Raw genomic sequence first — 15430 nt, 5'->3', positions numbered from 1 at the left:
GCACACCAGAAACAGAACGGCTTTTATTACGAGGCATTTAAGAAGTTGCTAGTTTACAGTTCTAAGGCTGAGAAAATGTCCCAATTAAAACAAGTCTATAGAAATGTCCAATCTTAAGGCATCCAGGGAAAAACACCTTGGTTCAAGAAGGCCGATGACGTTCAATGTTTCTCTCTCAGCTAGAAGGGCTCTACATATAGGGACTCTTTCTAAAATGTTTCCTCTTTTAAAGGATTCCAGTAAGCAACTCCATCTTCAATGGGTGGAGACACACCTCCGTGGAAATCATCTAATCAAAAATTACCACCCACAACTGGGTGGGTCACAGCTCCATGGGAACAATCAAAACGCTCCCACCCAGCAATATCGAATGAGGATTAAAGGACTTGGCTTTTCTGGGGTCCACCACAGATTCAGACGAGCACAGGTACACTTCCGTGATCATACTCTCAGCAATGAAGATAAACATAAATAGGCCAAATTGTTTGAAAGAAAAGAAATACATATATATAAATATATCATTTGACCAACCTAAAGGCAGAGCATCAATCATGCTAACTACATTTTTTACATTGGTTTTCTAAATAATAAATATCGAGGAGGAGACCTGAAAACACCATTGTCCTTAAAGCATCATTTATTAATGTTAAGCATTGTTAGCTTAAGGATCAAATACCAAAACCTGATCCATTTCTAAAATGGCTTTTTGAAGTCTGCACCTGCCAACCCGATGATAGTTTGTTCGGTTAAGATTACCCACAGGCAAGATAGGGCAACCAAGTCACAACACGCCACGTCTACACCCAATTGCTATAAAACAAGCCAAGTCTTCAGGACCCCTTGCCCACCAGAAGTAAATTCACAGGTGCTGAAAGAAAATAAGAGAGGAGCTCACATCAAGAGGAATCTTCTGCTTCTCACTCTTGCACTTGGCCTGAACTGCAATGCCCAGAATTTCACTGAAGATAACATGGAAATCGTTATGACAACACCAACACCAGGTCATGGTATGTACTGCCGGCTCCTGTAGAGTGTGTGTGTGTGTGTGTGTGTGTGTGTGTGTGTGTGTTGGATATTAAAATCAGAGTTTTACCTTGACTTGCTGCTATAACAAAAATCATGGCACCAGAATTGTGACTAAGCTCACCCCAATATGCGGTGGACAAAGACACACGCCTCCCCATCTTACATGCCAGCGTGGGGTCTTGTTTAATTTCATGATTCTTGCTGTTTTGTTAACTTTGCTCTTGGGTTTTCCAAGGACATCTGAGGAGTTTGTTAGCCAACAACTGGGTGTTTTATTTCTGTTGTTGTTCCATAAATAAGTATGTATAGAGCAAAGGATTTCCTAAAGTGTCTTATAGAAACGTTCCTTAGTGGAGCGGAAGCTGGAATACTGTTCACTTGGTGGCCAACGATGTGAAAAAGGTAAGTGAGAATGGACCCCTGAGGACGTACCTCCATTATCTTGAACAACCAGAGGATGACGATGTGACCTCCGCCTTTTATGTCAGGTGAGTGGTCACCTGTAGAGAGGGAAAGGCTGCGCAGCTGAAAGAAACAAAAGGACAGACCAAAAAGGCTGGAAATTATCACATGAGGGCTGACATTTGAGTTGAGACTTTGTCTTTTCAGACAAAGAATTGGTGCCCTCTGAAAGGACCAATATGTGCAAAGACACCACAAGGAGAAATCACCTGGTCTATTTTATCAGAACAGCCTAATTCTTCTGGCCAGACACACGCTATCTGAGCAAGAGTTGGAGAACAGGAGTCGTGATTGAAAAGGGGCATGGGACGGTTTGAGGACAAACGCGTGGAGCTTCATTAATGTGCAGGAAACCCTGGTGGGTTATGGAGCACAGAAGTGACACAGTAAGCTTCAAGATTATTCCAGAACTCCTATGGATGGCTGGAAGAGAGAGTATGGACAGGCAAGAATTTAGAAGTCAGCTCATCGTTTCATCTCAGTATGTGATTCACTGAATTATACACTTAAAAGTGAACTAGCAAATTGTATATTATATATGTGTGTTGCTACAATAAAAAAGAAAATCAAAATAAAGGTATTTCAAGTAAACACAAGTTCCTAGAAACCATTGTCAGCAGTCTGGTACTACAAAAGATACTAAAGGAGGTTCTCCAGGTGGATAGGAAGTAAACTAGAGAAAGGAATAAGGAGAGCCAATAAAAGATAAATATATGAGTGATAAGTATAGGGAAATAAATGAGAGGTGTACAGTTTGGGGAAAAAACAAAGAATTAAATTTGCCATTTTGCATAGACAACATTTTCTGAGAAGAATCAAAAAATTCTATCAATGATCTATCATAGCGTTCATATTACCCCCAAATCAGAAACAAACCCAAATATACATCACCTGTAAAACACATGAATAAATTGTGGTGGTTTTGTGGACTTGAAATATGGCAGGGCAATGACAAAGAACAAATTAATGCTGCATACATCAATATGTATGAATCTCACAGGCATAACATTGAAGGAAAAAAGGCCAGACACAAACGAGTTCATACTGTGTTTGTCCACCTGTGCAAATGTCAAAGCAGGCAAATTAATCTAGGCTAAGTGAGGTCGGCCTAGTGGTTTCTTTTGGTCAGTTAATTACTGGGAGGATTGTGTCTCCAGAATGTCTCGAGATGGTCTCTTCTTTGTCTGCTTATGGTGGTTACACGATGCTTTAACCCTGTTAATTATCTGTTGATACACTTTAATGAATGCTTGTTACATCTCAAAGGAAAGAAAGGAAAGCAACATGCACTAGTCCACTGCTTGTATTAACCCGTAATCTGACCATTCGCGATTCTCGGGTGAGTATTTTCTTACATGTTTTTCATCGATCAAGAAATCTTTGAAAGCACTTGAAAAAGTGCCAATGGTAAATGTCATTTAGATATTTTTTTTAATTAAAGAAGTAGGTGATTTTTCATTACTTGGACATTGCTTCATTTTCAAGGGTTAATTGCACATGCCAAAATTTCACTTTCGATGCAAAGAATTCTGCGGATACGTGGTACAGCATGCCCTGGAAGTGTGACTAGCCCTGTGAACAGTGGTATTTTTGTTTTTAAGTAATATTGCTATTATTAAGATGATGATGACTAACATTAATAGATAACATTCATGAAAGGCTTACTACACGCCAGGCCCTGTGACAAGGACTTTGCATGCACTCATGCATCTATTCCTCACCATAATGGGTTAAGAGAAATAAGAAGTAGGTGCATAATTACTAAGAAAACTTTCAAACACATGGATCGCAGCAGAGCCAAGATTTCCACATGGTTTTCTGGTTCTAGATCCTTCATACTTAGAAAAAAAAAAAAAAAAGGCTTGCTTTCAAGGGATTGAGAAAGGCTTCTTGACCAAAAAGAGGAAGAGAGAAATGAGACAAAATAAAGCTTCAGTGGATGAGAGACTTTTAACAGAATCGAGAGGTGATCCTGAAGGTTATTCTTATGCATCATGTGGATATCCCTTTTTACTTTATGGTATATTGGAGTGACTAGAGGGAAATACCTGAAATTGTTGAGCTGTGTTCATCCCTTTTTACTTTATGGTATATTGAAGTGACTAGAGGGAAATACCTGAAATTGTTGAGCTGTGTTCCAAGACTTCAAGCCTTGACTCTTGATGATGATTGTATAATGATACAGCTTTTACAATGTGACTGTGTGATTGTGAAAACCTTGTGTCTGATGCTCCTTTTATCCAAGGTACAGACAGATGAGTAAAAAATATGGATAGATAGATAAACAAATAAATAAATAATAGGGGAACAGAATGTAAAATAAATTGGGTAGATGGAAATACTAGTGGTCAGTGACAGGGCAGGGTAAGGGGTATGGTTTATATGAGTTTTTTCTTTTTCCTTTTTATTTCTTTTTTCTGGAGTGATGCAAATGTTCTAAAAAATGGTCATGGTGAATATACCACTATGTGATGATATTGTGAGCCACTGATTGTACACCATGTATGGAATGTATGTGTGGGAAGGTTTATCAATAAAAATATTTTTTAAAAAAAAGAAAGCTGGAATGGCTATATTAATGTCAGACAAAAAAGATGTATTTTTCTTGTGCTTTCTTCAAAGCAAGAAATATTATCAGGGATAAGGAGGGTCAATTCATAGTGACAAAGGAGTTAGTGCCATGAACATTTTATTGTAGAGAATCTTATAATATGTTTTAATATCTGGAAAGGCCAGTCCCTCTCATTTTTATTCTTTTTTTCATAATTTCTTAAAAAGTCTTTCTCATTCAGTATCTATAGAAACATTATGATCATTTTCTCCCATTAAAGAATAAAATAGAGGCTTCTGGGTCAAGATGGCGGCTTAACAATGTGCATATTTTAGTTTGTCCTCCAGAACAACTACTAAATAACCAGAAACAGTACAGAACAGCTCCCGGAGCCATGATAGTGACCAGACACACAGCGTACCCCAGTCTGGACCAGCTGGACCGGCTGCGAGCACCCCCAGAACCGTGAGTTCCCAAAGCTGTGGCGGCCAGCGCCCCTCCCCCACAGGCCGCTTCCCAGAGGGGAAGGGAAAGGACTTTACCAGCAGCAGGGACTGGGCACAATCAAATGCCAATTGTGGAACTAATTAACAAATTCTGACTACTAAAAACAGGCCCCCAGCTTAGGTGAACCTGATCAAAGTGGAGGTTGTTCATTTTTGCCCCGGCGCCAAGGGGGCAAGACTGACAGAAAAAAGGGGGGAAAAAAAGAAGGAAACAGAGGTTTTTGTGGCTGTGTATCTACAAAGGCTTGACTGCCTCTGGATACAGTGGCAGGACTTTTCAGGCTGCAACAGCCCCAGGCATAGGCAGAAGTGAGCTCTTTTGAGGTGCTTATCTGGAGCCTGTGCCTTCCCCAGGGGAGGGGTGAAGCCCCACCCAGGTGGAATCCCTCCATCAAGGAATTCAGACACCAGGGCTTGGTAATTTGAAGCCATTAAAACCAGCCTACAACCTCTCCTCTGTCTCCACCACGCCCCCGGCAGGGAGAGTCTGCCAAAGTTAAAGGTACCGCATCATCTTATGCTGGTGGGACCTGCAGGGAGACAAGCGCCACATACTGGGCAAGATATGAAAAACAGAGTCCAGAGACTTCACAGGAAAGTCTTTCAACCTGCTGGGTCTCACCCTCAGGGAAAACCGACACAGGTGACTCTTTCCTCCTGATAGGAGGCCAGTTTGGTCTGGGAAAATCTGGTTGGGGTCTATAATATGTAAGCAGACCCTCCTAAGTGTTGGGGGGGGGGAGGCAAAACACAAGCAGGGCAAGAAACAAGAAAACAAGAACTGAAAAATTCTCCTCTGTTAAACAAAACTTAAGCTAAAAGTCCAGATAAAACTGAACAGAATGTCAAAGAACAGATAGACAACAAATTCATCCAGCAAGAAAACCTTAGATAAAAGAAGTGAAAGCAATCTCCAGAATAAACTAATTAAGGTAATTAAATGCCTAGACACCAGCAAAAAATAACAAATCACACTAGGAAAATTGAAGATATGGCCCGGTCAAAGGAACAAACCAACAATTCAAATGACATACAGGAGCTGAAACAATTAATTCAGAATGTATGAACAGACATGGAAAACCTCATCATAAACCAAATCAATGAATTGAGGGAGGATGTAAAGAAGGCAAGGAAAGAACAAAAAGAAGAAACTGAAAGTCTGAAAAAACAAATCACAGAACTTATGGGAATGAAAGGCACAGAAGAAGAGATGAAAAAACAATGGAAACCTACAATGGTAGCTTTTGAGAGACAGAACATAGGATTTCAAAACTGGAGGATGGAACATCTGAAATCCGACCAGAAACAGAAACTATAGGGAAAAAAATGGAAACATATGAGCAGGGACTCAGGGAATTGAAAGACAATATGAAGTGCATGAATATACGTGTTGCGGGTGTCCCAGAAGGAGAAGAGAAGGGAAAAGGAGGAGAAAAACCAATGGAGGAAATTATCACTGAAAATTTCCCAACTCTTATGAAAGACTTAAAATTACAGATCCAAGAAGTGTAGCGTACCCCAAAGAGAATAGATCCAAATAGACATACTCCAAGACATTTAATAATCAGAATGTCAGAGGTCAAAGAGAAAGAGAGGATCTTGAAAGCAGCAAGAGAAAAGCAATCCACCACATACAAGGGAAGCCCAATAAGACTATGCACAGATCTCTCAGCAGAAACCATGGAGGCGAGAAGACAGTGGGATAATATATTTAAATTATTAAAAGAGAAAAACTGCCAACCAAGAATTCTATATCCAGCAAAATTGTCCTTCAAAAATGAGGGAGAGCCAACATGACGAGCAGTCTCACCACCCTCCCCCTCTCTGCATAGTACATGACTCCCAGGGGTGTGGACCTTCCTGGCAACGTGGGACAAAGATCCTGGAATGAGCTGAGACTCAGCATCAAAGGACTGAGAAAAACCCTAGAATGAGCTGAGAATTAACATCAAGGGCTTGAGAGAACCTTCTCGACCAAAGGGGGAAGAGTGAAATGAGACTAAGTGTCAATGGTTGAGAGATTCCAAACAGAGTTGAGAGGTTATCCTGGAGGTTATTGTTACGCATTAAGTAGGTATCACCTTGTTGTTCAAGATGTAGTTAGTGGAGAGGCTGGAGGGAACTGCCTGAAAATGTAGAGCTGTCTTCCAGTAGCCGTGTTTCTTGATGATTATTGAACAATGATATAGCTTTCCCAATGAGACTCTGTGAATGTGAAAACCTATGTCTGATGCTCCTTTTAGCTACTATATCAACAGAAGAGTAGACCATACAGAGTAAAAATAAATAATAGGGGTAACAAATGTTAAAATAAATTCAGTTTGAAATGCTAATGGTAAATGAAAGCGAGGGGTAAGGGGTATGGTATGTATAATCTTTTTTCTCTATTATCATTCTATTTCTTTTCCTGTTGTCTTTTTATTTCTTTTTCTAAATCAATGCAAATGTACTAAGAAATGATGAATATGCAACTATGTGATGATATTAAGAATTACTGATTGTATATGTAGAATGGAATGATATCTTAATGTTTTGTTTGTTAATTTTTTTAATTAATAAAAAAAGTTTTTAAAAAATGAAGAGAAATTAAAACATTTTCAGACAAAAAAATCACTGACAGAATTTGTGACCAAGAGACCAGCTCTGCAAGAAATACTAAAGGGAACACTAGAGACAGATACGAAGACAGAAGAGAGAGGTGTGGAGAAGAGTGTAGAAAGGAAGACTATGAGTAAAGGTAAAAAGAAGGAAAATTAGATGTGACATATAAAATCCAGAAGGCAAAATAGTGGAAGAAAGTACTACCCATGCAGTAATAACACTGAATGTTAATGGATTAAACTCTCCAATCAAAAGACATAGTCAGGCAGAATGGATTAAAAAACAGGACCCATCTATATGCTGTCTCTACTCAAAGGACACGAGGCCAAGGACACAAATGGACATTTACACACCAATGTTTATAACAACATTATTAACAATTACCAAGAGATGGAAGCAGCCAAAATGTCCATCAACAGACAGTTGGCTAAACAAACTGTGACATTTACATAAGATGGAATATTATGCAGCTGAAGACAGAATAAAGAATGGACCTGAAGGACATTATGCTGAGTGTGATTAGCCAGAAACAAAAGGACAAATACTGTATGGTCTCACTGACATGAACTGACATTAGTGAATGAACTTGGAATATTTCCTTGGTAACAGATGTAGGAACCAAAGGGTTAATAGAAAACCTGTGGAATCTATTGGGAGTGACTGGCTTCAGAGTGGCCTTGAGGAGGTCTGCTGCAAACAGCGAGCTCCCGGCCGTGAGCCTTATCTGGGGATGTAAGGGAAGAACATGTTCTGCAAACAGACTTGTTTTGTTCCTACTTTCGCACACGAAGTATGGAATGTTCCCTTTTTGCTACCCAGATATCCGGGAGGCTAGATTGAAAGTAACAAGAGAACAAGGGAGTAATATACTGAAAAGCAGGCTTGGTCAGCAAAAGAGCTGTGAGAAATGATATAAAATAAAGCAGCTGGAGCTCTTCGGGGCTGCAGTCATCTTGTCTGTCTTCTGTGTGTCTGTGTGACTCACTCCGCAGGAAGTGTCCGCGTCCGCGTTTCTTATTTCGCAGGGTTGCTGAAAGATTGCAACAAGTGGTGCCCAAACAGGAACCACTCATCACTGCACAGGGACCGACTGGCCTGGCTCCTTGTGAACATTCAGTGAAGGTTACTTGAGGCCTTCATCACTGCTGAACCGAAAGGGTAAGGCACCTCCTGGAATAGGGGAGGGACTTGGTGCCTCCGGAATTTGTGAGAGACTTTCGGATATATGTTCTATGTATCATAATGGGCAACTCACCGTCAGTGGAACGGGAATATTTATCTTTACTTAAGGGATTGTTACACTCCACGGGTATGGAGGCTTCTGATGCTCTACTTAAGAAACTTTTTAAACATGTCACGCAAAAATGTTATTGGTTTCAGCATAAAGGCTGTAATGTTTCCTATTATTATGATAGATTTTTAAAAATTGCTTCTTTACCATACCTTTAGCAGAGCAAGAAAAAAAATTATTAGTTTCTGAACTTGTTTTTAATGAGCTGCCTTTATATAAAAATTCATATACACCTGAGTCAGAAAATATTCAATAGGATCAATGCAGAACAAGAGTCAGTACTCATTAATGGTTCCTATGGAATTGTAACAGATTGGTTCCCTAAGGGGTATGCAATTCAGGACTGTAGTTCTGACTCAAACTGTTCTGTTAAATTACCTTGGTTTAATCTAAATAATTATTCTACTGAAATATATACCAATGCTACAAATAAAATCTTCTGACAATGAATGGGAATGGCAGCCCCATCTCCTTTTGTTAACTTAGATCCTTGATAAATACCAATTTGGAAACTGGCCATGAGTTTAGCTCCTATTCATATTTGAAAAGGAAATATATTATCAGAACTTTGAAACTGAAAATTCTTGTTAAAAACTATATATTGATGTTTCAAATATACATTAACTAAAGGATTTTAAGTATTTAACATTATTCTAACAAATATAATTTTAATGGTAATTATGTATGGTAAAATATTTGTTTAAAATAATGACTTAAGCACGAAAAATATAAAGACCTTACGTTAGCTTTTATCATATCGTTATCTATATAAAAAATACTAATTTTCTTCTGGGTATCATTATACTGGCAGAAAACTGTTTCTTTTCTTGCCCCAGACCAGGTGACTTAATCTATTAATCTAAATAATATTACTGTAAATAAATCTATTACTCACTAAATAATATTCACATCATATAAATACCTAAATTCCTTTAAGCCAAAATATTTTAATGCTTTATCCAGTGTTTATATAAACTACATAGATATAAACTAAATTTATCCCAAAATAACCATGACTTAACTCGAGAACAGATCAAATTTGAAAGCTAAATGCAAGGAAAAAATATACTTGTGGTGTCTGTTCTATTCACCTGATGTTGCCATTACATGCAGCTCATGTTGCTATCACATGACCTTGAAAAGAAACAATTACAATGTGGACTCTAGCTGGGAGGACTGGCTATCCTCCCGGACAGAGATGTACTTTCATAAAGATATCTAGGTCCCAGAAAGCTCCTCTTGGTCCCTAGCCAGTTCCCAGAGGACCTAACTGGGCCCTGTCATGTAAGCAAATTGGAATTTGACCACTATTATTATATATATATATATATCATACAAATTGCATGCAATCAATTTATAATTAGCAAAAACACACAACCAATTATAAAGAATCCTCATCCCTGCATTCCTTTTCAATCAATCCAATGAACTCATTTTACAAAATCTGATCATTTACTATGGATGCATATCACTATTAACACTCTACTTTCAATTTTGCCACTTGTCACTTTAAAAATTTCTAATTATATGCTGCAAAACTTATTTAATATTTTACAAGATCATTCTGATTTATTAAGCAGAAAACAATTAACATCCTGAGCTCTGCCGGCTGTGCACTCAGAGTCTCGGAGTCTAGAAGCCCGGCTGGAACGTGGCACTGCCTCTCTACCCTCCAGTTAGCTCCAGCTCAGGCCTAAGACCTATGCTGAAAAAGGCCTACGTGTTCATGTGGTTTTCCTTTGCCCAGGGCAGGGCCCTAAGCAACTAACTTTATCCTATAGGAGTATCATGGAAGAGCCTCCCATGGCCTTGGAAATTGGGGGACTAGCTAAGCTGGACTTTGCAAGCAAAGCCCTCCCAGGCTGGAGAGGTGGATAGGCTGTAAATGGGCCGGCCTGGAGCTGGATTCCTGTCTGGAAAAGCACCTCAGCCCTCTAAAAGCACCCCCCATTTCTGGGCAAGGAAAAGATGAAGTCCTTTAAAGGATGTATTTTTCCTGTGGGGAGCAATCTGGTCCTGCCCCCCAACCCTCACTAAAGTCTATGCTCATAAAACAAAAAGGGGAAGATCTGCAGAATAATATTATGAAAATAAGTACACCAAAAGATCAATTAGCAAAAGCACTGTTTACTTTAAATTCTTTAAACATTTATAATTCATCACACACTCCTGCAGAACAACATTTTAATAATTTGGAAAAGAAAAGCAATATAACTCAAACAAAACTGCAACTGTAGCTGATCTATTAGAAAAATATTAAAAATGATCTATGAAAACCAGGCATGATAAATGTGTGGGTAGGGGATTTGCTCTTATTACAGGTGATGGAACCTCGATTTAGATTCCCTCAAAGAAAATAAAACCCAGACATGTCGACCCAGACGAAAATAATAACTAAATGGGTAATATATATTATAGGACTGGGATCAATTTTTATAGAAAATTCTAATAACAATAACTTCCTTTTAAATAGCAGCCACAAACATTATATATAAACATGTACTAAAAATCCATATGTATTTGTTAAACGTCATATGCATATAAAAAATCAAACTTTTAATTGTGAAAATTGTTTTCTATTCACTTGTCTCCAAGCATTTATGTTACAGGAAAATGACACTATTTTAACAGCAAGGAAAAGAAGAGGTACGCTATTGGTGCAAATGTCAACATCCTGGTAATCTTCTCCAAAAACACAAGTCCTGATCCATCTGGCAAAAGAATATCTGAAAAGGACTAAGAGACTAATTGGACTCATTATTGCAGCTGTCATTAGAATCATTGGGATTATCACAATGGCTGCGGTTGCTGGAACTGTGTTGCATCAAACTATACAAACACAGTATTATATTAGAGAGTGGCATAAAAATGCCAGTGAACTGTGGCATAGCCTATCTTATATTAATGAGCAAATCAGTATAAACTAAATGATGCAGAGACAGCATTAGTTCATTTGGAAATCACATGTATAATTTAAATTTTTTACGAAGTTTACAATGTAACTAAAATGAGAGCAATTTTATATTAACCCTTTAAAATATAGTCATTCTAAAATAGAATGGGAAAAGATAAAAAGGCATCTTTTGGGGCTTTCAAATAATTTAAATCTTAATAGCACTGTTTGCTATCTGTCATATCTTCTAATCATAAACAAACACAAGTTCCCAACATATTGTTTATAAAGGCTTTGACCTCCTCCCCTAAATAAATTATAGCTCTTGACTGGTGGCCAATGACGGGTAAGACCCTTACTTCAGAGCCTAAGGGCAACCTAAGACAGGCACAGTCACCCTGACTTATAAAATTAAAAAGGGGGAAATGTAGGAACCAAAGGGTTAATAGGAAACCTGTGGAATCTATTGGGAGTGACTGGCTTCAGAGTGGCCTTGAGGAGGTCTGCTACAAACAGTGAGCTCCCAGCTGTGAGCCTTATCTGGGGATGTAAGGGAAGAACATGTTCTGCAAACAGACTTGTTTTGTTCCTACTTTCGCACACAAAGTATGGAATGTTCCCGTTTTGCTACCCAGATATCCGGGAGGCTAGATTGAAAGTAACAAGAGAACAAGGGAGTAATATACTGAAAAGCAGGCTTGGTCAGCAAAAGAGCTGTGAGAAATGATATAAAATAAAGCAGCTGGAGCTCTTCGGGGCTGCAGTCATCTTGTCTGTCTTCTGTGTGTCTGTGTGACTCACTCCGCAGGAAGTGTCCGCGTCCGCGTTTCTTATTTCGCAGGGTTGCTGAAAGATTGCAACAACAGACACCATCAGGAGATAGAAATAGGGTAAGATATTGGGTAACTGGAGCTGAAGGGATACAGATTGTGCAACAGGACTGAATATAAAAACTCAGAAATGGACAACACAATACTACCTAACTGTAATACAATTATGTTAAAACACTGAATGAAGCTGCATATGAGAAGGATAGAGGGAGGAAGGCTGGGGCATAAATGAAATCACAAAGAAAGATAGACGATAAAGATTGAGATGGTGTAATCTATGAATGCCTAGAGTGTATAATGATAGTGACTAAATGTACAAATTTTAAAAATGTTTTTGCATGACGAAGAACAAAAGAATGTCATTACTGCAGTGTGCTGAAAATAGATGGTACTTAATATTTTAAAATTTCAACTAATGTGTGAGACTAAAGCAAAAAATGTTTATTTGGTACAAATCTATACTTTGACTAGTTCATCTCCTAATATAACTTATATAGATAGCTGATTGAACACCTTAAGTACATGGAGCTTTGTATAGGACATGAGATTTTGTTGGTTTGTCCAGGTGATGCCCCGATGAATCCCAGAGTGATTTGATCAGTGAGTAGGAAAGTATTTGCAAAGTCCTCTTCGGGGAATGGTGAGAAAGGGGGAAAACTCAACTTCCCCAAGTTGAATTCTTGATATTCTCACAAGCAGTGTGGGCAACCAAAGCTATAGGCTGAGCCCCCAGTCTTGGGGCTTGTTCATATGAAACTTAACCCCACAGTGGATAGGTCAAGCCTACTTAAAATTAAGCCTAAGAGCCACCCCCAAGAGAACCTCTTTCATTGCTCAGATGTGGCCTCTCTCTCCAGCCAACACAGCAAGCAGACTCACCACCCTCCCCCTGTCTACGTGGGACATGACTACCAGGGGTGTGGATCTTCCTGGCAGCGTGGGACAGAAATCCCAGAATGAGCTGAGATTCAGCATCAAGGGATTGAGAAAAACTCTAGAATGAGCTGAGACCCAGCATCAAGGGATTGAGAAAACCTTCTCAACCAAAAGGGGGAAGAGTGAAATGAGACAAAGTGTCAATGGCTGAAAGATTCCAAACAGAGTCGAGAGGTTATTCTGGAGGTTATTCTTACATTAAATAGATATCACCTCGTTATTCAAGAGGTGATGGAGAGGCTGGAGGGAACTGCCTGAAAATGTAGAGCTGTGTTCCAGTAACCATGTTTTTTGATGATTACTGTATAATGATATAGCTTTCACAATGTGACTGTGTGATTGTGAAAACCTTGTGTCTGATACTCCTTTTATCTACCTTGTCAACAGATGAGAGGAACATATGGAATAAAAATAAATAACAGGGGGAACAAATGTTAAAATAGATTTAGTTTGAAATGCTAGTGATCAATGAAAGGGATCAGTAAGGGGTATGGCATGTAAAATTTTTTTTTCTGTTTGTTATATTTTTCTGTTGTCTTTTTATTTCTTTTTCTGAATTGATGCTAATGTTCTGGGAAATGATCATGATGATGAATATGCAACTATGTGATGATATTGTGAATTGCTGAGTGTATGTGTTGGGAATGTTTGTGTTTCTTATCATCTTTTTTAATTAATAAAAATTTTTTTAAAAAACTAAGATAAAAAAGAATAAAATAGTGAATCTCATTAAAATACATTATATGTCTATTAATGTTTTGAAAATTGATATTTGATTTTGTCTTCCCAACTAACAGCATGATAGTTTTCCCAGGGGTTATTTTATGAGGGCATTTCTTAATTTTAACATAGAAGAAAATATAATCATCAGCTTTTAAATATTTATTCATTGGATTTTGATTAAATAATTTTGCCCGAGGGAAAAAAAGGCTTGCTATCACCTCAGAGATTTCATGAGTTTGCAATTAAACCAAGTAAAATAAAATTATAATAAAATCTGGGTGGTGTAAGGGTAGGGGCAGTGCAGAAGTAGCTCAGTGGTAGAATTCTCACCTGCCATGCAGGAGACCCAGGTTCGATTCCTGGTCCATGCAGGTCCCCTCTGCCACCCCCAAAAAACACCTCTTTGATGTGGCCTCACTTTCTCTAAGCCCAACTCTATAAGTGAAACCATTGTCCTCCCCCATACGTGGGATATGACTTCCAAGGGTAAAAGTCTCCCTGGCAGCGTGGGAGATGACTCCCAGGGATGAGTCCAGCCCTGGCACCGTGGGATCAACAATTCCATCCTGACCGAAAGGAGGAAGAGAAGTGTAACTAATAAATAACTAAGTCAAAAGGCTACTCTGGAAGTCACTCTTATGTAAACTTCAGTTAGGCATTGCTACCTATCATAACTTGCCAAACCCCAACCAAAACCATCCCAGCCAATCCTAAAGAACACTGAGGGCATTACATAAGATTCTACAAAGGATCCGTGTGCTAGGGTAACTTTCCAGAAACCTACAACCTCCAGATGGGTCCCTGGACCAGACGAGTCCTGAAACCTAGAGGGCCCATCCTCTCCAGAACATCAACTAGTTCCATCTCCCTACCCCATATTATTGACAACTCCTTCCAACATTAAAAAGTTAGACTGGTCATAGCCCAAACACCCCTAAAGAGTGGGAGAAAGATCAAAGGTGATGATGGAGTTATACCGAGAAAGTAGAGTTTAACAAATGCGTACGATTGCTGAAACATCTTTTAGTCTCCAGTATCTTAGAGCAGCTAGGTGTAAACAACCTAAAATTGTGAAATTGTAACCCATACCAAACTCTGAAATCTGTTCTACAACTAATCGTTGTGCTGTGCTTTGAAATGTATTGCTTTTTTGTATATATGTTATTTTTCACAAAAAGAAAAAAAGTCCATTGTGATGATAAATATATATATATATATATATATATATATTCCTTTTAGCTTCCAGTGTTCTGGAGCAGCTAGAAGGAAAAATCTGAAAGGATGGTATGGTAGCCCACAACAAACTCTGGAATCTGTCCTGAAACCACTTGTTGAAGAGTGCTTTGAAAACTATTGCTTTTTTCTTTCTTTGCTTTGTATATATGTTATATTATACAATAAAAAGAGCTAAAAAAAAAAAGCTATGCAAAATATTTTTAAACCTGTGCTATTTACCTACAGTTGAGAATCAATTGATTCAGAGATTGATATCTATATTCAACTTTATGCAATTGAGTAGCTTCGTGATGCTCAGATCCTCATTTCTTTGTATGTAAAGAGATAAACATTAGTGGCTGTTGCCTCGCCATTGAATCTACAAGCTTTCAAAAA

At 38.5% G+C, this 15430-nt stretch overlaps 1 long non-coding RNA gene across 1 annotated transcript; it reads left to right on the top strand.

Moving 5' to 3' along the window:
• Positions 1 to 7760: 7760 nt before the first annotated feature.
• LOC143658891 (uncharacterized) lies at positions 7761 to 13835 on the top strand. The gene is made up of 3 exons (XR_013163355.1): positions 7761 to 8304; positions 11033 to 12220; positions 13018 to 13835. It is a non-coding gene; the product is annotated as an uncharacterized LOC143658891 (long non-coding RNA).
• Positions 13836 to 15430: the final 1595 nt, after the last annotated feature.

This window comes from Tamandua tetradactyla, chromosome 16 (genome assembly GCF_023851605.1).
Source record: "Tamandua tetradactyla isolate mTamTet1 chromosome 16, mTamTet1.pri, whole genome shotgun sequence".
Taxonomy (NCBI): Eukaryota; Metazoa; Chordata; class Mammalia; order Pilosa; family Myrmecophagidae; genus Tamandua; species Tamandua tetradactyla.
The sequence above is the reverse complement of the archived record's forward strand: the minus strand, read 5'-3'. Positions and strand labels throughout refer to the sequence as shown.